Genomic DNA, 27,768 nt, shown 5'->3' on the forward strand with positions numbered 1-27,768 from the left:
TAAAAATTAGATTTTTCGGCCGTCTAACTCCATGACGTATCATGTTTTTTTTTAAAAAGAAATAGTTAAAATCATGACAAAGTTTGTTTAATACCGAAATCTATGACTTTCTATGATTTTTCATGACATTCCAGGAGCGCGGTAGAGATTTTTTTCCTTTGAGGCACAGTTAAAAGTAACTGCTATTTTTTTATTATACAATACTATTACAAGCTTTCAAGTTTTAGTAATATTCCCTTATAATAGTTTAGTTAGAGCATATAATAGATTGGTAAAACTATTATAAGCTCTGAAGTTTAGTATTAGTCAAGTTTAGATTATCAGTGTTTATAGTAATATTTATCTGTATCAACGGACATTTATAATTTATAAATGTATTCTTAAAAATTCAACGTTGTTTTACTTGATAAACAAATATTTAAAGCAAATATGAAACAATATTTATTTTTTTATTATAAGAAAATATTTCATGTTAGAAGTATTTTGATTATTTATAGTATTATGAGCTTTAAGACAGTTTTGGAAGAAAATTTCGAGTATTACTGTCAAAAATCAGTTTGAGAAATCCAAAAAACTTAACATCCAAGGTATAAAAACCTTTTTTTAAAACCAGACACAAATTATTACTTTCGTATTATTTTATTTTTTTACAATAAAAGGGATGAAAATACTGCATTTTTTTACTCGAAAAATCAATTCAAATGAACACTGCATAACACTCATACAATCAAACTTCAATTAGAATCAATTAAAAAAAACAATCTCTTGTTTGCAACTAAATTGAGATCAAGTCATTAATAGAAAGTGACTTTAATTCAAGTAAAAAAGAAATCAAAAATTTAATAAATATCTTCATTATATAAATATTTCACAACAAATAATCTCTGTGTTCAAAAGTCGTATTCTTCTATAACAATCTCTTCATCAGGCAATATCTTGATATTTTCATCTGACATGTTAGTATCACCAATTGGGTCGTTTTCTTCCTCTCCAAAACAAAAGTGGTCTTTTTCATCTAACGTCTTTCCTACTTGGCTATTAATATATGAAATTTTACAACAATAAAAGTAAGTAATCATTAAATCAACAGTAATGAAAACGATTATCAATAATGGTGAAAATAAAGATTAAAAGATAGAGAAATGATTTTTTTTTCCTTTTTGAAAGATATAGAATAACTTTCAATTTAAAAAAAAAAAAACATCCTTAAACTTATGTTTGTTTCTCATTAAATTTAGAAAACTGAATTGAGAGAATACTACCTAGTATAAAGAAGTCATTAGTAAAATAAAATTTTCAGATAATTCTATATACCTTGCACTTTCGCATTGCTTCAATTTTATATTACAAAATTATTTGCAGTAAGAGTAGGGGTTATTTCCTGAGCATATTTGAAGATTTTCTTAAAGTTAACAGATTTTTTTTTCTAATATTAAAATCAGCAAACACAAAACTATGATGAAAATTTTAATTACTTTTCTTTAATTCATTTAAAGATATTAAATTAAACGAAATTTAAAAATTTAAGAATTTTCTATTTATTTATTTACGGAATTTCTGAAATTTACATAAAATATGACTTTTTATCTAATATACATTTTTTGCTTGATATATGTGCCTAATTTTGGGAAAATGAAGATAGAGAAATTTTGAATATAAGAACATGAAGATTGTGCTGCAGATTGACTCAGTAAATTCTGCTGTAAGGTATATAAGTTGCACTGCAATGCCATAATCAAAAATACAAAAGTAATAACCAATCAGAGTTTTTAAATGAAGGAGTACATTGCATAAAACAGATTTCATAAAACAGTTTGCAAGAAAATATTTAAAATTGATTTAAAATGGTTCCTAAAAACAAAATGCAACTTTCTAAACTAGCTAACATGCGGTGAATGAAATTATCACTAAGTTACAAAAGTTAAAATAAAAATAATGTAACTCTAGTGAAAAATATCAGAAAGTCTTTTTTTGAGTAGGGGTGTACGTTGAAATGATAATAATATTTGTTTTCTTGGAAAGGTGTGTCGTTTATGAAAGAGCAAAATCATTGATCTGTCCGGGTTTTTTTAAGAGGTACCTATTTTGTGAAAATTTAGACATAATTAGTGCAAATAAAAAATTATATTTAAAAAATCAACACAAAAATATGGTAAAGGAAGAAAATATTTTCGAAAATTGTCACTACAAATAAAAATCATTTATGACTTATTTCTATATATTTTTCCCTATATATTCAAAAACAATTTTGGTATTGTAAAAGTTTGGGCTAAAAATTTTATCTAAATTACAAAAAGCATAAATCTGTAAAAAATCATTGTCCATAGTAAAATTTCAACTTGAACTTAATAAAAACATGCATTTAACAGTACTAATACTATAAAGTTACTCTAATTATGAGAACATTTTCCTCTGGGTCATACAGAAAAAAGTTTCACAGAGAAAAAAATATTAGAAATGTCAGTTAAAAGAAATTTACAATAGTGTTTATGATAATGTTCGAATTTCGACTTCTTGTAAAGCTTACAGAGGGAGAGCCTCACGTTTAATTTTAAAAAACTCAGCGCGAAAAGAATTCGCTTTGATATGGCGTAAACGACTGATTAGGTTTCCCACATTGACTGAAAAGGCAGCTGGCAGGAAATCTCTTCTTTTCCATAGATTGAAACAAGAACACAGATTTGCATGAGAACTTGCTTTTTTATTTGTGAAACTGCCGTTTTTCCTAAAGTTGAATTTGTGAAGGTACCGCTAAACGGTAGGAAATTTATTTATTATCAGACCCTTGAGCTCAGTATTTATTTAATATCCATAAAAACAATACAGTATAACCCTATAACAACACAGAATTCAATACAAGTTAGCGTTCCAAAATCGTGCAATTCTAAGATGTATTTATTACTTAATTCTACATATTTAAAGAATAATTAATACATTTAGGTATATATTTATAAAATAAAAATAAAAAATACCTTGGCAAATATACTAAATTAAAAAATATATGACACTAAAATTTTATACTTTTATTGTAAAATATATAAAATTGTATCTATTATTTGAAATCAAAGTTCTAATTTTTGGTTAAATTAGAACTAATCCATATTGCCTTTATAGACAACTGCATTTAAATTCTTAAAAATATTTTCTCACAGCGCTTCTGTTTTGAGATTAAGCTCTTTTGTTCTCCTATACGGTTTATTTTTTTGTTTGTACGGTTACCTATGGTTATGTACGGTTACTTTCTTATGTTTATATTGTTTAAAAAATGATTCCAAGGAGTAAAAAGTAAAGATTAGTTAAATAGCTGCAAAAAACAAAAAAAAATTAAAAACTATAATTTTTATTTCTCAATCATAAGACCCTTATTTTCTTGAAGAAATCTTAAAATAGTTTTTAATTTTGGAGAAATTGTAATGGTTAGCACCTCTGAAAACAGCACAGGAATATGAGTGTGATGCTATTTTCAACATTTGTTTTGATGCCAGTTGATGGTAAATTCAGAAGGAGTAGGTGTGAACAAATTACGTAAATATTTTCATAAATAAGCAGACATTCAATTTCAATATGAAGATGAAAGAAAAGCCATGATCTCCAAATAATCTGCTGTTGAAAAATTTAGTGTTTAAGAGTTACGATTCTGAGAAGAAAAAGAATGGAACAGTCTTCTTCTCTAACTAAAGATAGTATTATCTCAATATGTTTATCTTTAGCGCAACTTTATATTTCATTTTACAACCGCGTTGAACAGTCAAACTAATTTCACATTTACAACCATCAATGCTTAACTATGTTTCCTTGTAAATTTTGAACCAAACCCGGAAGACAAGAAAACTCCAGGATCAAACATTGGGATTAACCAACCCTTGTAATGTTGCACACAATTTTTGCACAAAACTTTATTTATAATCCTAAATTGAGGTACAGTGTTTCAGAAGATCTAATTTTCAATATTTATAAAACATTTTCTTGAGAGTGTAAAGACAAATGTATCTAGTCCATCTAATTGGAAAAAAAAACAACACAAAATTCTTCAAAAAAGACAATCTTTTACAAGGTCTAACATCAAAGCAAATGTACTACATTAGAGAATAAAAAGAAAGATAGTATGCATACAAGTACAAAGTAATATCAATTGTATGTGGTCACCTTTAAGACAAGTTGGAATATTTTCAGATTTAAAAATATTTAACACATATTTTTTCAAAATATAATTTACAATTTTATTAAAAAATATAATTGATAATTTTAAAACTAAAATCAATAACAATAAAAACCAAATTGAAGAGAATTTAATTTTTTGAAAGAATCAGGGGTGATTTTGAGCCGAAGTCAAAAAACCCTGAAAATTTCTTGAGTAAAATCATTAATAACGTGTTTCAAAAAATAAATGTCTTTATAAATTTAAATCATTGATATTTCCACAACATGAAATTCTAAATAAATTATATACAACATAATTTAAATTAATAATTTTGTAAAGAGATGCCAAGAATAAATTCTAGTTCCTAATATTTCTAAATAAATTATACAACAATTTTTATGCATAAATGTGATCAATGATTTTTTGAAACTTCTGGGACTTGGAATTTATGAAATTTTCGGATTGCGGTAAGCAGAATCATCTCTGAAGAATATTGGACTTAATACAGCTTAATTAGTAGATTGCATCACTACAAGGTTTTAAAAATTAAAAAATTAACATAAAATGATAATTAATTACCTAAAAAACTTTTTTATTTTCATATCTCCTAATTCTTTTGTTAGTGTTACATGAGCTAAAATAATAATAAAAAAAATTGAAAGAAATATTTTAATCTATTTATTATGTTTTTTTTCCAAATAGAATATTAAATTGTTAATACCAGGATTTAAATCTCTTTTTTGAAATTTTGAAAGATAAGGAACTAAGTCAACTTGTAGCTGTCTCATACTAAGAGAAGAGCCTGAAAAGAATAGGCAATGCACTTAATTCATAAGCTATAAAAAAAATCCAAGTTGAACAATAAAATGTAAATTAAAAAGTTACCAACATTTCATAACCATAAATACCCATAGCTGCCAACATGGATAGGAATAAATCCAGTAGATTTTAAGAAAAAATAAAAATTTTATAACTGTTCCATAATTTTTTAACCGTTTTGGGAAGTTTGGGATTTTTATAGTCATCACAATACAAAAACTTTATTACACTAATAAAGTTTATAACACTATAAAACTTCATTATACTAATAAATAGTCTGCAATATTTTCCATTTATGATTAATATTAAATGAATTTGAAATGCTTCTTTTTATTATTTTTAACTTTTATTTTAAAAAGACAAGTAAATCATTATTGATGATTAAAAGATTTTACTATTTAAGTACAGAATAAAACAAACTTAAATTTTCAGAAAAAAGAAAAGCTTTAAACTAATTACAATAAGTGAGGCTCGTTCCCTTATGCACTAGCTATACTTATTTAAGTATTCAAGCAAGTGATAAATTGTGTAAAAATTTTATTCCGATTAAGGATATTTTTCAAAAACTTAATCAATTATAGGGAATTTTCTAAAATGTATGAAAACCAGGAGAACAGGGTGCGTAGCCAAATCTTTGAATCAAAAATAAGCACTTTTTAAAAACTTTTCAAGCACTTTACAAAAATTTTCAAGCACTCAAAAAATTCATATTCTATCAATGATATAATTGAAAAACAAAAACTTTTTATTAACAGTTTTAGCGTTTAAAAAAAACAAAAAGGAAACGGGCGTAAATCAAAATAATCAGTACCTTCCCGCATCACCGAGTGAATTCAACTTGACCCTGAACTCAGAATAAAAGTACCCTTACCCCCTACGTCAAAAAAAGTGTTAGAAGTAAAATAAAATAAACAAGAACAAAAATAAATTAAATTAAAAAGAAAAACATTTCATAAGGATCTGATATTCTCTATCCGAATTGGAGCACTCGGGTTTCGGTTTCAAGTGTGCGCATGCGCAAGTCATAACATGGGTACGACATGAAGTCCGCGTCAATGATTACGTAGCAAACTCCCCATTTTTCGTGAAATGCATGGGATCCACCAGATATCACTGAAGGAAAGAAAAAAAATTATTCGGAAAAAAAGCACTTTTTAAAAACGCCAGCTGAAAAAAGCACCTTTAAAAGCTTTTAAAGACGAAATCCCCCAAAAAGCACCTTTAAGTACTTTTTACAAACGCTACGCACCCTGGAGAATTTTTATTATACCAGTAGACCTGGGGAAAAATGGCAAAATCCAGTAGTCGACTGGTCGACTGGTAAATCCAGAAGAGTTGGCAGCTATGAATACCCATTTTAAAAACATCATCATTATCAATGGCTCGACAGCCCAGGGTGGGCCTTGGCCTTCTCAAGAAGTTTAAACGAAGTTCAAGTGAGTTTAAACTTCTGAAAAAGTTTAAAAACATACAAATGCAAATTTTGAATATTTTAGGTGGATCTAAGAATCTAGTTAAAAATTTCCAAAGTCTAAAAAAGTTAAAGCTTTCTAGGAAGATCAATGCTTCCTAATAATGAGAAAAAAAACCTAGAAATATTTTCTCTGAGAATTGTAATCTATAGTAACTGTTAGGTTATTTTAAAAGATTTTGAGCAGAATGAAACTTTTTAGAAAATTATGTTATTTATGCCCATGCAAATTTTATATCAACTATAATGCATGGAAGAATTAGTGGCTTTTGGATTTGGCTTTGGTTCCTCTTTGAATTGTGGCATTGTAACGTAATGTCTCTTTTATTATTAGAAAAAAATAAAACTATAATTTCCTTCCAAGAAAAAAAAAACTATTTTGAGAGAATTTAATGAATATTTACAGTTATATTGTTTTCAAAACTCACAACATAACCGTTTAGACAGCAATGAAGCATTGACTATATTATTATTGCAGGAAGTGTTGCCAAATCTTCCAACAATAAATAAGCACCTTTTAAGTACTTTTTAAGAGTTCAAAATATATTTTTAATCACTATATACATTAACAAAATGCAAAATAATTTTCAAATTTTACATGATCATGATAAAATAACCAGTTTCTGACAACGAACTCTTTTCTTGATTATATTAGCTTTTATAAAAAGATCAAGAGTTTTTCCAGTCTGATATCAGGTGGTGGAGAATGAAGTCTAAAATTGAGAATATCTAGCAAAATGCAGCAGAGTTGCACATGAGAGAGCAAGAATGTCAGTGAGCCCAGCTCAGAAGACTTACATGCAGACCCGCAAGTATTTCATCAAACAAGTAAAATGATTGGCACTTTCATACGTTACAGATTGAGGGTATATCGAAATGGATTGTGGTTTAATGAATTGTGAAAACGTTGAATAGAATAATGTGAAAAACACGCTTCTGCATAATATGCGTCAAAAATCGACAAAGTATAGAAAAAAAATCTAATTTTTGAAAAGGGAAAATTAAGCAGTCTTTAAAAACACTGAATAAAAAAGCATCTTAAGGGCCTTTAAAAAAAGAAAATCGAAGATAAGCACCTTTAAGCACTTTTTAAAAACTCTATGCACCATGTATTAAAACATAGATAAAAAAATTAATTTTACAAAACTGCAATTAATCTTCAACTACTCACATAAGTACAGTGAAGTTTAGATATTTTTACTAAGTGGTAATGCTGGAAGCAAGTTTATAATTTTGCTTTAAAAAAATAAAAAATAGGAACAAAGTAACTATTAAAATAAAGTCTTACCACTAAAAGCATACTTAAGAGATTTTTGCAACCGCCTTTGCTGTAAGATTAAAAAAGAAATAATAAATAAATAAAATTTTAAAAAAATGAAAGCAGATATAAAATTACAAAACAATAATTTTGGCTCAATCAAAGAATCTTCATATATACCTTAGATAAATTTTCGTAAAATTGAGGTTAGTGCAGTGCTCTCCACCTCCTATTATTCACAGAGGACAAATTGAACATCAGACCTCTAGACGCCAAAGACACCATATAATCATTCATTGTGTCACACGACTCTGAAACAAATATATATATATATATATAATTTTTCCCTAGAATAATGGTAGAGACAATTTCAGTTTTTGACTTTTTTTTAAATTTCTCAAGGTTTTTAGTTCATGAGATTTTTTTTTATACTTAGCTATAAAGCTTAAAACTTTCAGAAGTTTGAGAAACCAACAATAAATTACAAAAAAAAAAGGATTTTTTAACACCCTATGCCAGAAAGCCAATCAAGAATCTTGTAACTTGTATAGATTATTTTGGTTGTTATTTGCAATAACAGCATAAAATTTCATAAACCTAACTAAATATTTATGGAGTTAAAGACATTTAAAAAAAATGAATTCCTTTGTCTTATGTTTTTCTTAATTTTTATTTTTTATTTATTTTTTATTTTTTATAACTTCAATATCTAATATAATTAAACTAAATTGTTAGAGAAATTTAAAATTATTTACAAAAATATGGATTTAAAATTTGAAAAGAAAAATCAATAAAAACTACTTAAGATATGAGTATTTAAAGTAGTTCGCTTATATTGCGCACACACAGAAAATTAAAAAAAAATTCATATTTCTGTAATGCCCCGGGGCCCCGACGGTCAAGGGGGCCCCATATGAAGAGACCACATTATGTTTTTTCAAAATACAGTACTCTAATTATATATATGTAGGAAAGAAATTGTGTTAAGATAGAGTTGCTGAAAATTTTCTTTTTTGTAATTACGTACCTACTATAACATAAAGGAAAGGGTAAAAAACGGTATAACACCTTTCGCGAATTATTTCCCTTTCTCATAAGAACAAACACGCTTTGCAGAGAAGGGGAAAGGCCACAGCTGCATGTAGTTGATTGTTAACACTTTCTGTACATTGCACTTCTGTTTGCATTGTTTCCTCTACTATCTAGCGTCAGACCCAGTGGCGTGCCAACCAGGGGGAGGCAGAGGGCCCCTCTAAAATTTAAGTGATGGGGCAAACGATGCGTTTCGCCCCTCCTGAAATTTAGACACTCACAAAAATAAAGTAAAATCGGTAATTTAAAATTAAAAATTTTCAATTTTGAAGCTATTTTTGAAATAAGAAAACTTTATATTCCACTAACATTTATGTGCTTTGCCTCTTCTGATATTTAGTTATTCGCCAAGACGAAGTCCATTAAAATAGGTAATTTTAGAGAAGAAGAAAAAAAAGCTATTCTTTCTCAGCTTTGAAGTTATACATCAAGTAGGAAACTTTATTTTGTTATGGGCGATTAATATGTTTTTTGACTTTTGGCAAAGTAAAGTGAAAGTGGAAAAAATATTTTAATTACAATTTTCACTCTATTTTCTTCCGAAATAGTAATGAGGGGGCGAACATAGTGTTTCACCCCTTTTGAAATGTCAAAGTGCTAAAAAATAATAGAAATTGGTAACTAAAAAAAATTTCATCTTTGAATATATTTTCCAAATAGAAAACTTTATTCTCTTCTGAAATAAAAGTGAAGGAGGTGGGGGATTTGCATCTCATCTTCTGAAATTTAGACATTAACATTAATAGAATAAAATCAAGTAAAGTAGGAAATTTTAGAAGAAGAAAATTGTTTTGTTTTATAACTTCGACGATATTTTCCTAATAGAAAACTTAATTTTCCTCTTAAATTATAGTAAGGGGATAGGAAACTTTATTTTCTTCTGAGATAAAGTAAGGGGGGCTAAAATGTGTTTTGTATCTTCTGAAATTTAGACATTTGAAATAATAAAGTCTAGTAATTTTTTTTCTTTAAAAAAAAAAAAGAAAGAAAGAAACTTTGAATCTATTTTCCAAAAAGAAAATTTTATTTTCCCCTTAAATTAAAGTGAGGGGGTAAAGAATATACTTCGCCCCTTCTGAAATTCAGACATTCGCAGGAATAAAATCAAGTAAAATTTATATTTAACTCTTATTTTCGACTTTAAAGCTATTTTCCAAATCGAAAACTTTATTTTCCTCTGAAATTTAATTGAAATGGAAGATAATGTGCGCCACTCCTTCTGAAAATTTGACATTCGCTACAATAAAGTAAAGTAGAATTGAGAATTTTAGAAAAAGAAACTACTTTTTTTCCAATTTGCTAGCTATTTTCCAAATTGAAGTAGAAATTGGTATTTTATGATTAGCATTATATTTAGAGGAAAAGGAGGCTACTGTGGACATGGGGGACAGGAGAAGGCAGCATGAATATTTCCCCCCTAGTCATATTTTCTCAGTGAGATGTCGTAAATTGGTAACATTTACGTACAGTGAACCAAAAAAGTACCACCCTGAATAACTTTTGATTTAATGATCGGATCTTCACGTTCTAGGACTCCATCTTAATAATTCGAGGGTGTGACATCAAATATGCAAATTAATTAGTGCACGATATTTTATTTTAAGTTACGCAATCAGACGCAAAAACATACTTTCTCTGAATAAGCATAACTTTTGTTCAACAGATTCGATTTTCTAATCCCCGTAATATAGGAGGTAGCTGTAATCTGGGGAATATGGTCCCAATAGTTGGGTCGGGTGAGCTATCCAAAGTTTGGACCCCCAAATGTTAATTTTATTTTTTTGTATTTCACTACAGATCGAGAGCTTTTTAAGGGAATTGAAAAACTTTTGCACACGGTTATAAAATTCTGTTATCTAAAGATAATTCCTCGCAAGAAATAACTTCTTAGTAAATATTTATTATTTTTTATTTAATGTTTTCATATAAAAGCAGTGTTTTCAGCAGCTTTTAGTGTTTTCATGTAAAAGCAAATTACATAATAAATATTGAAAACTTTATTGCTCTGTTTAATACTGGATAGTACTAGTTTGAAACTTCGATTTTGTTATTATGGAATCGAAACAAAAAAAAATATCTATATTATGAATTTTTTAAGCGATTATTAAAAATAGCTAACTTACTGATTGGGACCAACTTCTTTAACATCTTTCTTTTTCTAGTTGCAGGGAAGCAAGATTTTCAACGAAAGAGCCAAACACACATAATTTTTTTTATTGCTTTCATTGTAAATATTGTAAACAAAATAAATAAATTATTTTTTGCATGGCATCTTTCTCCTTTTATTTATTTTTTTCTAAACGAAGTTTTAACTAGTAGTAAACTCCAGTTGTTATTGTTTGCATCATGGCAAAATAAAGATCATCTTTAGTCCTACAGTTAAAAACTTTGGTATTTGTTTCGATTTGTAACTTAGTTGGTAATTTTGCAGTATAAATTTATGCACTTTTTACGCAAAATGGGATTTTTCAAAGGCTTCGTCATCATATGAAATTACGCTTTTTTATCAAATAATATGCTATTTTTATAACTGCCGTGAGTTTGTAACAGTTACTAATGACTGCCAGGACAAGTTTAGAATGTTCTAAATCAAAATTCTAAACTTCCTAAGGCTTTAGCAAAACGTCAATACAGAGAAAAGCTGCAGTTTTGCCAAAATGTAATGCGTTTGTGGTTTAATTTCTTTTTTAATATTTAAAAACTTCCCCCAATGCTGTATTATCTGGGGTCATAAAATTTTTAAAAAAACTGCGAATAAGGCAGTGATTTTGATAATTTTCATGTCTATCAAATTGGCGATTTTTAAGTAAGTTTAATAATTTTCAAAATATTTAAACTATTCGTTCGTTCTAAGGCCCAGATAATTCTTCACAGCTTGATGAAATACATATTATATCCGTTTGAACAGCTGACCCAATATTGGATTTTCGAATACTAAAGTTCAACTCCGTAGCCTTGTAATTTTGAACCAATACAGAAGACAAGGAAGCTCCTGGATCAGTACCCCTAGAGGTTTTGATTTGTTGTGGGAACATGGAGGACTTTGCGACTCGACAGATTTAACGTGCATCAGTCTCCATTTACTACTCGGGGAGTCTTTGGCCAGCCTGGGATCGAACCCACGAATTCACGGACATGGGCCCAGTGCCCTACCAACCAGGCAATCCCGGCCCTAAAATGATCTTTATATATAGTTTAAAATCATCGTTTTGCTTCAAGTATAAGGCACATAAACTGTAGTTTTTTTTATTTTCATAGCATAACTTTTTCTGCTGAAGCACAAGTTTATTAACTTTCTGCCACTCATCACAATTGAAACGAGTAAATATCGACACGAAATTCACAAATTTACAGGTTTGAGAGAGGGCCTCTCTGATTGAGTGGTCTCGCCATTTCGGTCAGCGTGGACGTGGCGGGTTCGAATTCCGTCATAAACCTGGATGATATCCGTTTGATATCAATCCTGTATCTTTATGATATCTTTCTCTTACTTGTACTATCTGTTCTTCAAGTTGACATGCTCTTATAAGTCGTACTTTGTGATGAGCATACAAGCCTGGATATGCATTCAAATAAATAAATAAATACAGACCTATGTGCTTAAATCAAAAGAAAGAACAGGGCACAACAAGCTACTAATTAAAATTGTATAGTAAGAATGAAAGATACATTCTGGATTAAAGTGGGAACCCAACCCACGACCTTTACGTTTTAGAATGTTTAGCGGATTGACAATACTCAGTGGCCATGAAGACCTCAACCATTTGTTCATAGTACATGCATATTATTTATTTGGTTTATTGGATTTACATACATTTGCAGGCATGTGTGCTCAATTTAGACTTATAAACCTTTGTCAAATAGAAGGACAGCAAAAAGATACATCCAATGTAACAGCGGGATTCGAACCCGCTCCCTTCGCGCTTTGCATAGCTTTTGGCGAGTGATACCGCTCTGCAAGGGAGGCCCCAGTTCATACATAATCAGGGTTATGAGCTTATATATACAAAGAAATGCCTTATAAATTCTTGTAAAGTGGAAAATCAGATATCACAAAATAAGGAAGTTCAGTTCAAAAATACAACCAGGTTACGGCTGGATTCGAACCTACCATTTCTATCCTTCACAACGTTTGGTGGAAGGAAAATACCATTAGGACAAAGAGACTCTATCTATATGAAATTTCACTTATTAAGCAAAAACCAGCAACCGGAAGTAATTTCACGCACAGTTTTTTTTAACCTATATAAGAGTGCGATATTTAGTTTTTCGTCGCCTACGAGTCGATTTTTTAAGGCCTCAGTTGTTCAGTTCCATTACAACGAACGAGTCGATTTTTTCGGTGTTGCGATCAAAAGTAAATACTATGTCTGTGATTTGAAGTTTGTGTACCCTGATCGATCAGGTAAGTTTACTTTCTTTATTTTAATGTATGAATAATTGCGCCTAGTAATTTTCAAATTTACCAGATGGAATTTGGGTTGCCGAATTTTGCTTGATTATACTTTTGAAGTGGTTTAATGTATTCTAAAATAAGTAGTCAATAAAAAGTAACACGTAGCACTCTTTGTTCTAGGTTTCCCAATGTAAACCCACCTAAACGTTTTGTTGCGCTTGAAATATTTAATTCTATATGTTCATATGTGCATCGTGTTTCAGAATATAATAATATGAAGTAGCTATAATACTTAATTTTAGAATCCTTGAATTCGTTTGAGATACGTTATCGATTTACTGAATTTTATGGTGCAATTTTATAAATTTCTGAAATTTTAGCATTCTGTAATTTGTACGAAAATTTTATTTTGCAAAAATTCAAAAGTAAATTTATACCAATTTCTTATTTTCAAAATTTTGCTTTCTTTTATAGTATGGTCAAACTAGTTATTTAAAAATGTTTTTAAAGAACTGTTTATTCGGAACAATAGATTATAATATTAGGATTTTAATATTTTACATAACTGAGTATTTTTAGTCTTATTTTATTTACGTTCTTAGATGCTTCTTAATGAAAGGAAATTCATTGAAACTTAAAGATTTTCTCTTGCTGCTATGATAGCAGTATAGTTAAAAATATTTTTTTCCAAATCTAATTTTTTTAAGGATTGGTGACCGGCAACCACTAGTTTCGCATACGGAGCAACGAAATTCTATAGTTTTATTTTTTTTCCACAAGTCGATTAGATTTACAATTTATCTACCACTCTTGTTATAATTTTGTTTATGAGAAAGTAGGTAATGTCCTTGTTTACACGTCTACTTCGCATTTAGGGTTTTAACACTATTTCTACGAAGCCTTCAAGACTCATTTCAAATTTTTATTTTCAAGTTATTTTTAAAGTTTAATTATTTATCAAACTGTACTACTTTGCGTACAATTAAGTTTGCAGGCTCCTAGCCAATCCTGGATATTAAAATGTGAGTATGGTATACAAATTTTAACCACTCTGTGTATTTTGATACCTTAATGGATTTTATAAGTGTATATGAAATTATTTTTTAATATAAATGAAAAGGTTTGAAACTTAGTATTGATTATAAACACAACAGAATCTAGGGTTTAGTCTCTATGAAAAAAATACAGAAATTATTACACAACTTTAAAAACCTCTTAAAACCCAGTGCCACTATATTGAGAAACTGTAGGAATAGTTTTATTGCTGAAAATTTTAGGATTTTGATTTCTTTGTATGTCTGTACAAAGCATTTACTTATGTAAACTTATTTTTGCATTTACTTTCGTTGGCTGAAAATCTTAGTTATAATAAAGACTTTATGAAAATTAAATTTAAATAAATTTACCTTTTGATCAATTTTATGCCATGCATATCGTAAGTCTAGTAAATTCGTTTTTGTGACCAGAATATGAAGAAATACACCATAAAAATACCCTACATTATACAAAGAGTGCTAAATTTTTTAACAATTAAAAAGTAAACAAAATTTTTAAGGTTAATTAATCGAATTTCTAAAAATATATTATCACCCTTGTGAGTTTCCAAATAAAACTTTCATTTCTGCTATTTCGAACTCGGGTAGTTTATTTTACACAATGTTTCATTTTAAATGCAGGTACTTGTAGCGTTCATTTCTAAAACAGATTAATAACGTTGTGCTTCTCATAAATGAATCAAAACATGTTGTACAAATCATGAATAAGTCCCGAAGTGGACTGATCGTCAAGACATTATTCCCAATAGAACACTGAAGTCGAGCATTAATTGTTGCAGTCAGTGTGCGGGTGGGTGACCACTTTGATCGGCCTGCAAAGAGACAGTGTGCGGTATCGGTCCTCGTTAAACTGTTCTACCGAAAAGTGCTAGTCTTTGTATGCAGGTTGGCTGGCTATCGAGCAGGGGAGCTATCCCCTCTGCGGAGGATCAAAATTGTGATGACATTTCTTTGGATCTTCCTCAAGGATGTGTCCCAGACCAGTTACCAATAGTCTACAACTCTAGTGCGACGTAAACAACAAGAAACAATTTGAAAACTTTTTGGCAATAATTGTGGGGGTAATGCTGGAAGGACTAAAAATTTTTAAAAACTTTATTGAAGTTTAATATCAGAGCAAATTTTTATTTAGTTTTTTTCAAATGTTCGAAAAGTTCTGATTTTTGTATTTTTATTCCAATTACGTAGATTTAGAAAACTCAAGCTTTTGAACAGTTCAAAATGTTTCTCTTTTTAAGAAGTTTTTAAGTATTTTTAATTTTTTCAAGTAATATCACAATCTCTTACAGATATTCATTCAGATTACATGGAAAATATTTGGTTTTATGGAGAATATATCTCGATATGCGACTACAATGATGATGGTGGAAACGTTTGCCTAAATGGATGGAAAGACCTACTCTATTTGGAGATGCGACTACGATAATGATGGTGGAATAGTTTGCCTAAATGTTGGAAAGACCTACTCTATTTGGAGATGCGACTACAATAATGACTGGAAATATTCGGCTAGATGTGTAGGTTTATCTGGAGACGAGACGATAAAAATATTTGGCTGGATATGCTTCTAAAGTGTATATGAAGAAATAGGTGAGTTTTTCTTTCCTACATAACTTATATTTTAACCCTGGATATCTTTACATTCTTATGATAAAATTTCCTCAGTTTGAGAAATTAGGGTTGTTACTATAGCACTTAATAATCTTCAGGTTCCAAACGTTAAATACAGGGTAGTTCGAAATTAATATAAGCTATTACAAGCGGCTATAACTATTTAATGAAAAAGTATAGATAAAATTTACACAGAATCTAGAAGGAATTTCAACATTTTGTATAAATGCACCAGATTTTTCTATGCAACTTCCCTTGGTCACCTAGACCCCATCTAGGCGGTAGTCCTTTCTTGTCAAACATTCTGAGGTAGGTGGCCTTCCGCTATTTTTCCCTTTGCACAAACTTCCCGTTTCTTCGAACATCTTATGCCATCAGCGTATGTTTTAATTTGGAGGTTCTTGATTGTAACGCTGGCGAAATCTTCTCTACACTGTGATAACTAAATCGCAAATTCTAACACTTGGAATACTTTCTGCACGGGACTCTCTATTTTCACTTATGAACTCGCGCATGCGCAGGATTCTGCGTCACTTCACATTCTATGTTACACAAATATCGATAAATTATTTTTGATTAAATAGTTATAGCTGTTTGTAATCTCTATATTCATTTTGAATTATCCTATAATTTATCCAAATTTCAATCACTCAACGCTGACTTGTTTGACAAAAAATAAATTATAAAAATAAGCAAGTGGTGATCTTCAAACTTATTTAATTTAATAATTGCAATATGTTTTTAAAACTGATTTCCTTGTACAATTTTTTTTCCTGATTCAGTGGAATCTTATTTGAGTATTGTTTTTATCATGAACTTTAGTTTTTTGCTTTAGGAACTAATGTAATTTGCTTCAAATGCGTAAAGTAAAAACTGCATAATTCGGTCTGGTGACTGTGAACTCGTAATAAATTATTTAAAATATTTGGGGCGTAATCCTTAATTTTTAGAGGTTCCACAGCGTCCTAAAATTTATTTCAAAAACCTAAAATTTTGTAAAACTGAGTTGTCATACATTTTCAAAAATCTGTTACTTTATTTTTTCCAACGCCTAAGAATAAAAGAATTATGCACATCAGTAACCTTTAAATTTTAAGCAAAAGATTAAAATGAACGAATTTTCTTAACGTTATTTGACTTTTTAAAACTGATAAGTACTAGTCTATTACCTGAAAATTCTTTTATAAAAATTCTGAATTATTGGCCAATAAATATTTCTGTTCATTAAATTTAATTGTTGTTGGATATTACACAGCTTCTATTACTCTAAATAGTATAAAAAATCTCGTATAAATTAGATTGATGAAGTTTCATTTTAATAATTTAAGATTAAAATAAAGTGCTAATAGTCACATTTAGAACTTAATTATTCGTACTAAATTTAAAATTATTTGAAGAAGTCCTTTAGAAAAATTTTAATTTTCAAAATCCTCTTTCTCAAGCTTATAAACATTCATAAATTCCATACAATTAAATTCCAAAGTTCAAACAATTAATCGGCATTTTTCTTTAGTTTGCAAATACTGGTAAATTTTAGTCTCAACCCAAACTTTAAAATATTTTTGCTCAGTTGAGAAGTCTTTGATGAATTGTTCAACTTTCTATGAACTGGCAGCAAAGTTTGTTTCTTTTACATTATGTTTAAATTATTAGAATTTTAAAATTTTTTAAATAGGTTTAAAGTTACCTTTTTTTTCGGTTCGACTTGTAAAATTTGCTATTTATCCTAATCGGGTATGTTCCCCAGACCGTCGCCAATAGCAAATTGTGCAGCTCTAGTGCGACGTAAGCCAACAATAAGAAACAATTTGAAAATTTTTTGGCAATAATTGTGGTGGTAATGCTAGGACTTCTTAAAAATATATATATGTATAAAATAAACTTTATTGAAGATTAATATTAGTGCAAATTTTTTTTTAGTTTTTCAAATGTTCGAAAAGTTCTGATTATTGTATTTTTATACTAATTACGTAGATTTAGAAGACTCAAACTTTTGACCAGTTAAAAATGTTGATCTCTCTTTAAGACGTTTTTAAGTATTTAATTTTAGTTTTTTAAAGTAATATCACAATCTCTTACAGATTTTCATCCAGGTTACATAGAAAATGGATGTGGTTTTATGGAGAATATATCTGGAGATGCGACTACAATAATGATGGTGGAAATATTCGGCTAGATGTTTGGGTTTATCTGGAGACTAGACAATGAAAATATTTGGCTGGAAATGCATCTAAAGTGCATATGAAGAAAAGGGTGAGTTTTTTTTTCCTACATAACTTATATTTTAACCCTGGATACCTTTTACGTTCTTATGATAAACTTCTTTCTCCAGTTTGACGAATTAGGGCTGTCACTATAACACTTAAAAGGTTTCAAAGAGTGCAAACGTTAAATACAGGGCAATTCAAAATTAATCCCAAATATCAAATTAATGTTTATTTTCACTCAGCAAGAACCTTTTAATGTAAACCTGAAAAGGTTTGTTCCCCTATTTTACCCTATTTTTACCTATTTTGAATTTTACCCTTATGTTACATTGGCTTAAGGATCCCTTTTCATCAGTTTTTTATATAAATTGAGAAAAATCCAAGTTATATTCTTTTACTGTAAATACTCATGTAATATCTATCCGAATATGATGAAAATTCCTAAAATTGTGTTATTTATAGTTAATACCAAATCGCGAGTTCATATAAATTTTAAGATATAATTTGAAATCAATAAATGATGTCACCAAACTCATTCCATTCAGGACTATTTTCACAAATCTTGTCGTAGTAAGTTTTTAAATTCTCAAATAATTGACATGTTTGTTCAAAAGAAGTTCGATTTCCACTTTGTTAAACAAGTTTGTTTCTAGTTATATCTAGTTATATCTTCTCAGAAAATTTTAATAAATCTGTAAAAGAAATAATTCTATTTCTATTTGCTTTGGATTCAAGCCTTCTGAATGTTGTGTTTCCTTAACGAATTTTAAGAAATATTGTATACGTACATCCTAAATGAATGGCTATTGCTTTATATCTTATCGTAATAAGTAAAGTTTTATTCCGTGACATGGCGTCCTCTTATGGAAATTGTAAATTTTAGTAAAACAGATACAAATGACAAACTTTACTGAAAGTGATGTAAAAGAGCATTAATGATGTACGGAAACATCTAGATCAATAGAAGCATGTAGGGCGCTTCACTACACCTAAAAATAAAGTCGTAGCCACAATTTTTTGATTTGAGATCACTAATTTTAAGGATTTAGCATTTTTTCCTTGCTTAGGAAGTAACAAATATTTTTGTTTTCAGAATGGCAGATAGGAACTACTGGTTTCATGTATTCCTTCTACAATAAACTACATGGCGATTTCTCTGCTACACCTCTGTCATAATTGCAGCGTTCAGGTCCTCAACATTTATTTATGTTCTATTGACTGGTCTCGTATCTTCGGTGCTTTTCATTGCAAATTTCATTGTTATCTGTAAGATGTTATCTTAGATCTGTTATCTATAATAATTTCTCTTGTTTTTGAAAAGTAAATCAACTATGTAAAAGTTTATGATTGATAAAAATACTAGGTTAAAAAAATTAGATTTTGGCTTTAATATTTTAAAAAAACTTTTGCTGGAATTTAAGGTATTCGAGAAAGTTTTAGTCTTAATTTTTTTTACAAAGATTTATTTTTTAAGCCTTCTGCGCAAACTTTCAAAATTTCTAGCAAAATGTTTTAGGTACATTTCTGTTAAATGCAAAAGAATTATCTGCCATATTTCTATCTTCCGCAGGCACGCAGTTTTCCTAAACTCTAAACTGTTCTCGTCGTTTAACTTTATTGTATCACTCCATTTTTAAAAAAAAACTGTCGCTGCCATGATATCAGTAATTTAAAACATTTGTACTAGACATTCACCTTGTACCAAGAAAACTTGTCAACTATATTTTTTAGAATGCTTAAAAATTCCGTTATAAAAAAAGTTTAAATTCGGACTTTAATTTATTCTTTTACGAGTTGGCTAATTTGTCTCATATTAGCGTGAAGTAGAATGGGGGTTTTCAATCAGGAACTCCTATACCAAAAAGAATAGTTCACATTGTATAAAGCAAATTCTAAAGTGAGTAAATCGTAAATAAAAGTGTGTAGAAATATTCGTATTATAGTTTCGGTACTACAATGCTAGAGTGCTTTAGAATGATCTAAGCTTAAATTTTCTAAATTTGTATTTATTTGGAGCGTAAATTTTGGCACAATTTAATTTAACAAAAACCTGACATTCAAACTTCGAAAAAGGGACTTAAATACAAAATTTTTTAAATTAGAGTTAATGCTATATATAATTGCTTAATTTATGAACCTTGTTTTACAGTAGTTCACAAACTATTTAAATTAACTTTTAGTATTCATGCTAGAACATTCAAAAATAAAATATCTAAACAAATTCGCAGACATGTCTCGTTTCTTCTTTATTGATGCATTAATGGTTTTGTAATAAATCTCTTTAACTGAATTTAGACGGATCCACACAAACTCTATACACCAAAATTGTGAGAAATAAAATTTCTAAATATCCTCCACCCCTGCACTTTTCACGGATTCATAACTTGGAATCATAAACTTGACAGTGAACAAGTCATAATGTACTATACTATTCTAAATACAAATTTAATAAATTTAATTTAAATTTTTAAATACATTGAAAAAATATATTTGTATACTGTAGTATAAATTTACTTCTCGTGTGCAAAACTAGATTTAAAGCTAAGTAATTTTTTGAAAAACAAAGGAAGGAACTCGGTCTTAACTTGATAGAGGAATGTTTTACACTCTAAGCAGAGGGAGATATTATAAAGGTGCTCATTAAAAGGAAAACAGGACTTCAAATTTTAGGTTTTCTAAATTAATTGTATATTTGAGCATATTTTTACTGTTCTACATGCTTTAACTTGCAGTTAAAATAATTTATATACGAACTCTCATGTCATGCAAAGGTTTATATAGACTTAGTGTAGTTAAGACCGATTATAAAATTTAAATTAAAATTGTTATCGAAGTAACTGCTTGTTTTTACATTAATAGTTAAAAAGTCTGGATGTATTATCTGGATAATTTAAAAAAGTTGTAGCCATTTACGAGTTAGAAGAGGGGAAAAATTTTCACAACTTACTAAACTGATTTTTTTTTATGAATGAATATTTTTTGTTAAAGTACTTAAAGGCTGTAACGTTTATATATTTAAAGAAAAATAAAATTCAAATATTTTTGGTTGGAAAATTTTCAGGGAAGTTTAATGTCACTTATTTTTGCTGCTGAAGTAGAAAAATAATCCGTAATTTACTAATCACTTAACTTACCTTAACATTTTACATCTAACACTAACTTGCTGCTTCAGTAGTGGAATAAGTTTCTTTAAATTCCCCTAAAACAGCAAATATTATGCAGAATTGAGTAAAAAGACTTAAAATTAACGGTATAAATAAAATTTCGCAAAAAAATCTATAAAATGTAATTTTTCCAGAAACTTTTGGTTTAATAATATTCCCGTTTTGCCTAAATTTGAGTTTTTCTTTCTAAAAAGTAAAATATTAGCATGTGGAACAGTTTTTATTTTTTACGAACACAAAATAGTGAATTCCTTCATAAAATACTAAACAGCAGTTTAAAATCTTTTAAAGCTTATTAAATTTTTAAATATAATTAAATGAAGTGATTCTCTTTAAAGAAACTAATACTTGAAAGTTTACAAATTTATTATCGTGTAGTACATTTGTACCTTTCCTAATTGTTTGTGATTTTTTTCAAATTGCATCTTCGTAATATCTTGCCTGATGTAATATTTTGAGTATTTTAAAGCGTTGAAAACAGTTTCAAGATAAAAATGCAGTTCTATCTTAAAGTTCTATTAGTTAATTTTAACTGTAGTACGGAATTTTCACTAATAAAAGCTTTAAAATTCTTAAAAAGAAAAGGTAAAAACAAAATATTAAACAATTATAAGAAGCACATATAAAACAAAATGCAAATATAGCTGTCTACAAGGACTACACATTTTCTTAATCGTCTGCACCCCTCGTCCGATACCATATTTTCCTCTAATATACAGATTTTTACTATTTTCAACTCTGCAGAAAGAATCCAGTTCTAAAATTTAAAGCATTATTAGCAATCAATGAATTATACTGTCTTCTGTCTTAAATCTCTATAAATTTTTAAAAAAAATAAGGATTTGTATTAAAACAGATTGCTGCGTTTTAATATGAAAAGTTATGAAAATGCTTTTATTAAAGTTTTCCCAAAGTTTTCAAAATTTCTAAAAGGCTGAACAAAGTTATTATGAGCTAGTATATTATGTAATGGGAAGTAGAATAAGCTCTGATTATATAAAATTTCATAACAGTTAAATTTATTTTTAAAATGTGCCTGCTCTCCTTAAACATTGAAAATTTGATAGAATTAAGGCCGCTAGGCTATATTTAGGAAATTACTGCTCTTTTTCTATTCCAGTTTCGTAGCTCAATCCCAGCATGAGATCAGTTGACGAATGATAGAATTTTATGTCGTTTTATTCTGTAGTAATGTTTTAAGACTACCTGTTCTGGAAATCTGTGTGCCTGAGATGTTAAGTTGAAATTGTGTACTACTAGAATAGGTAGGCAATGTTTTTTAATAAAGGTATGAGTTATATTTATTAAAATACAATTTGACCGAAATTTTAATTTCAGTGAAATTTAAGTTAAACGTTTAAGTACTTTTTACGCAAACGTAGTTAGTTTTGACAGATAAGCTTAAATTCTATAAAATAAACAGCCAAATTACAGGACGATTACTGTTCTTAATTTAAATCGAAACACCAGGATTATACACAGTTGTATAGACCTTCATGAAGGGGGTTTAGAGCGAAAGTAGTATCATTCGCGCTCCAAATATTAACTGTTGGTTCAAATTAATCATCGGTGCATTACTCAAATCTACAATCGCAATTTGACATTTTTAAAAAGAGTAACGGAAAATTCTCTACGCTACTAAATTCGAGGTTAAAACTTAATTGAGATTCGTAGACTTCTAAACACTATTAATTTAATTACTATTAATTTTTCGAAATTTTTCTGTTTGATTTGGAGATTGATATAGCGCTAACATGAAAGCTTGTGTACGACGGAAAATTTTGAAATTTCTGAGCAAGTGTGGAGTTTGATTTGGTAGCGGTTGGTTACGTTGCTGTACGTAAAAACTCTCCGCTCTGACGTACTTTAATTTAGAACAGTTCTTTATCTGTTTTTTTAACAGTTCGTTCAGTTCATACAAAGCATAATAGGGGGAGGTTTTACTTGTGAAAAGCAGGTATTATAAAGGTGCTTCTTGAAAGGGGAAAAAATTCAAATTCTAGGTTTTCTAAATTTAATTTCGCATATTTTTACTGTTCTACATACTTTAACTGTCAGTAAAGTAATTAATATACGAACTTTCATGCCAAGATTTATGACTTAGTGTAGTTAACGCCAAATATAAAATTTAAAAAATTCATGTAAAAACAAGTGATAATTTTTATTTAAAAGTCTGGTTACATTATCCGGATAATTTAAAAAAGTTGTAGACATTAACGTGCTAGAAGGGGAAAAAATTTCAACAAATTAACTAAAACTATTTTTTTAGCATTTTTTTTTTTTTGTTAAAGTACTTGAAGGCTATAGCATTTTTATATTTAAAGACAAATAAAATTAAAATATTTTTGTTTAGCAAATTTTCATAAATTTTAGGACGTTTAATGTAACTTAATTTTGCTGCTGAAGTAACAAAATAATTCCTAATTTACTAATCACTTAACTTATCTTAACATCTAACACTAACTTGTTGCTTCAGTGGTGGAATTAGTTTCCTTAAATTCCTTTAAAGCACCAAACTTTATGCAGAATTGAATAAAAAAAAAATTTAAAATTAACGTTGTGCAGAAAATTTCGCAAAATAAATTATAAAATTTTTTCCGAAAATTTTGGTTTACTAAATTTTCAGTTTTGCCTAGATATTAAGTTTTCAGTTTAAAAGTAAAATATGGTATGTAGAACAGTTTTTTCTTAGATAGATAGGCAATGTTTTTTTCAATAAAGGTGTGTGAGTTATATCTTTTTTTAAATACAATTTGGCCGAATTTTAATTACAGTGAAATTGAAGTTATACGTTCAAGTACTTTTTACGCAAACGTAGTTTGCTTTGACAGATAAGCAAAATTTAAAAAAATAAACAGCTGGAAAACAATTACAGGACGATCATGATTTTTAATTTAAATCGAAACAGGAGGATTAAAGCAAGCTGTATAAATGGTAGCGGTAGACGGCCCTCTTCGACGTCCACACTCGTTCAGCAGTTTCGAAAGTTTCAGATTCCCTAGTGTACGTTGCCGTACGTAAAAACTCAGCAGTTATACTTTAATTTGGAACTCTCTTTTCGTTAAGAAATTGAAGACGTCAAAGTGATATATTGTAACTTAAATTAAGGAAGTGAGAGCTGGATAAAAAAAATGTTTAGTATTCAAAATTAACTAAATTTTAATTTTTAAGTTGTATGAAAATTGGTTTTAAGCGACTCGAGATAACGGTAAACTAAGATTTGTATGCTAAAAGTGCGTAACTATTAAAGTTATTGTACTTTCTCTATATTACCTTATAATCGGCCTAAAAATGGTAATAAAACTTTTCTGTAGATTTTGAAATTTTAGCAAAGTGTCTGTGAAAACGAAAACTTTAACAGTTAACTCGTACTTTTATTAAAATCTTGTGAAAATAAATTCAGTTACCGACCTGAGTGAGTTTCATTAAATTGCATTTAACAGCTTTGTTTATTCAAAACTCTAAGCACTTAGAAAATTTCTTTAAACTAGCGATTTATTATTAGATAAATAATTTTTATTTTTACGTCAATTTTAATATTTTTGGATCAGCATATTTTAAAATTGTGTTTGGGAAACCTGAATTTTTTTACAAACAAGAAAAGGCTATGCCGTGCATTAAATTGTAAAGTGTACATTTTATTTCATTTACTTTTAATACTATTTTTAATTAAATTCTACTTTAAGACAATTATTCAAATTTTAAACTTTTAGTTTTTCCTAAATATTTTGTATCAGCTAAATTAACATCGACTTAAACTGTATATTCCACTGATTTTCAGGCTTTATGTAATCAGTCTTGTCTTAGATATTGAATGTGTAATCTATGTGTATGGCATAAAATGAAACTTATACTATAAAATATGTACCTAACGGAATTTATAAATTATAATTTTTCATAATGTAAATGTCATTGATATTTATTGATGCTACTCTGTGTTGGATAAGAAATTTATGTATTTTCATTTTTGAAACTCATTAATTTGTGAGCATTTGACACTAAAATTAATCTAATGCGTATATAAGAACATTATTGATGTAAAAATCCTGTTGTAACTTATCCCAAACTATAAAGTATAAATTTGAATATAGAACTATATTGCTTTAGTATATTTACTATGATAAATCCAAATCAGTTTTGCATATTTTTAAAGAAATATTAAAGATGCCAAAGTTTGAATAATCAGCAACCAAAATGTAAAATTTTCTGAATTTCTGAGAGTTTACTTGATTTTAAAGTGTTGTCATAATCGCAGAGTTGGTTTTATTTACATATCTAGATTGCGAACATTCTATTTTAATAGAATTAGTAACAGAACAAATTCACATTAAAAGGAATCATTGTAAACTCTGTCAATTACATTAGCAAGAAGACTACGTTTTATTTGGATTTAAAATTTAATGAAACTGAATCTATCATTTTGGAAAGGAGGATCTTCACTTTGGATGAATCGAAGAAATCTAATAACTTGAACTGCTTGGAAATTCCTTCCCCTCTGCTAGTGAAATTTCTGAAGTTTGATTTTTTTTTTATAACATGCTGTAAAACTCTAGTCAACAAAACAGTCCTTTTACAAAGATCTAAAATTTTTAATTTAAAAATTATCAGATTTAGTTGCAATATCAAGATTTATACTATTTATTTATCACCTGCTTTTAGTAATGTGGAAAATTTATCATAAACGAAATGAAAACGTTGTCATTTTTAATACTAAATTTTTTCCGGGACAAATTAGTAGTAAATGTTTAACGAAACAAATTAGAAGTAAACATTTACATTGTATAATTGTATTGAACTAGTGCTTGAAACTTTTTACAGTAATTGAAAGAAATTTTACTCTGATATTTATACTATGTATCATAAAAGTATTTTGGTTATAGATTTTTAGTTTTTTGTAATGCTAGACTATAGTAAAAGATAAATTGTAAAAATCGTATCTGTACTGTGTATTTTATATTGAAAATAAATTAAATTTTTAGTTAAAAATTTTTGTTTTAGTGTGGTTTTAGTTTGCAGATTAAGGATCGAGATTAGAAAAATTCCAGTACTTAATACTTTCGCACAAAATAGAATTTTTACGGTTCTACTAGAAAGTTTTTTTCTAATATATAGTTTGGGCAAAATTTGAAGTTAAATGTCATTCTTGCTGTGTGGCTCAGGATATTGGTGGACTAAAGATTACGAGGTCACCTTAAATAATTTCTATAAGGAACATATTTGAACACTAGTTTTTGACATACAACCTTAGCTTAACTGATTTGCAACGAAGCATATGGGGGCAGGGGTAGCTTGGTCGGTAGGGCGTTCGGCCCATGTCCAAAGATCGTGAGTTGGATCGCCGCCTACCGAAGAAATTATTAAATGGTGACTGGTGCACGTTAAATCTGTCTGGTCACCAATGTTTCCCGAACTAGTCCTATGTTTCCATAAATCTTACTATTGGGGGTACTGATTGGAAATTGATTGTTCTCTAGTTCAGGTCAAAATTACGATTTGTGGATGTGTGAATGGGTCCGCCCTCTAAACTGGTAGACTAATATGTGTGGCAGTAGTAATATTCTTGGCAATGGATGACGGCGCTGGAAAACAAGCTCACCCCCATTGCTTTAATGGTATAAGAGAAACACTAAATATGTTTAATTCTAGTTTCAAACTGTTCAAAAAGTTTAGATTTTTCATGAAATGAACATTTTAGATTCCATCGAAATTAATCTAAGCATACTCTTTGTCAAACCAGAAAAAGTGTTTGCATAACGAAGAGTCCAATCAAAAGTTTTGGCACTTGTAATCTCTTTAGTTAATAACTTTTTGATTTTTCCCATAGAATGCAAGCTTCTAAATTCTCTTATGAATTTTAATTTTTTTCTCGGTTAAAACTTGTCACTTGTACGTAAGTCCAATAAAATTATCTTTGATTTTTAAATACAAGGTCAAAATTGTTTAAAAATTCTTTTTTGTTCAATATTATAAAATCCTTTTTATAAATTATTTCTTGTGAAGTTCTGAGTTAAATTTTCAGCAAACATTTCAGATTTAATTTCTTACATAGTACAACATAAATTCAAATTTGTAAACAGATTGTCAAACTTAACTAAAGGTCGGTTAAGAGAGAACTTTTATCAGTTATGAGTAGTTCAGGTGTTTCTGAAAAATTTTAATATCTTCAAAAACTGCAGATTTTATCAAATCTATATATTTTAATGAAATTTAATTTTCTCTTTAAGCTACGTTAGTTTGTTATTTTTAACCTCTCCTTTAAAAAATTAAATTAAGGTATAAAAATTAGCAATTTGTGCGTTCATTCAATATTAAAAGCTCTTTAAAAATGCATAAATGTTTGAAATATGTAACTGCAATGTACACTTACCTGCACTGTAAAACAAAAAACGATGTTAGGATATTTTCTTCCATACTGAGCTTTCTAAACTCAGTCTTAGGCAATTTGTCCCCTTTGCAAGCTTCGATACTTTATTTCAAATAAGAGTTTTTCAATCAATAAATACTTTTTTTCCATTATTTTGTTTGCATAGTTTGTATAAAATTCTATCTCGTTA

The 27,768-nt window shown here is 28.5% G+C and overlaps 2 long non-coding RNA genes across 5 annotated transcripts; one reads left to right on the forward strand and one right to left on the reverse strand.

The window, feature by feature from the left end:
* Window positions 1-794: 794 nt before the first annotated feature.
* Window positions 795-21,360, reverse strand: LOC147816883 (uncharacterized). 4 transcript variants are annotated; one of them, XR_015429400.1, is made up of 6 exons: window positions 21,185-21,360; window positions 7,870-8,000; window positions 7,720-7,759; window positions 4,863-4,943; window positions 4,721-4,775; window positions 795-1,035 (listed from the first exon to the last, which is right to left on the reverse strand). It is a non-coding gene; the product is annotated as an uncharacterized LOC147816883 (long non-coding RNA). The 4 variants fall into 4 exon arrangements; XR_015429401.1 differs by lacking the exon at window positions 21,185-21,360 and adding an exon at window positions 10,905-11,402; XR_015429403.1 differs by lacking the exon at window positions 4,721-4,775.
* LOC107442434 (uncharacterized) lies at window positions 13,015-26,200 on the forward strand. The gene is made up of 4 exons (XR_015429404.1): window positions 13,015-13,186; window positions 15,522-15,822; window positions 17,925-18,096; window positions 19,144-26,200. It is a non-coding gene; the product is annotated as an uncharacterized LOC107442434 (long non-coding RNA).
* Window positions 26,201-27,768: the final 1,568 nt, after the last annotated feature.

This window comes from Parasteatoda tepidariorum, chromosome 1 (assembly GCF_982258835.1).
Source record: "Parasteatoda tepidariorum strain Cologne lab strain chromosome 1, Ptep-v5.0, whole genome shotgun sequence".
In the NCBI taxonomy this organism is placed as follows: domain Eukaryota; kingdom Metazoa; phylum Arthropoda; class Arachnida; order Araneae; family Theridiidae; genus Parasteatoda; species Parasteatoda tepidariorum.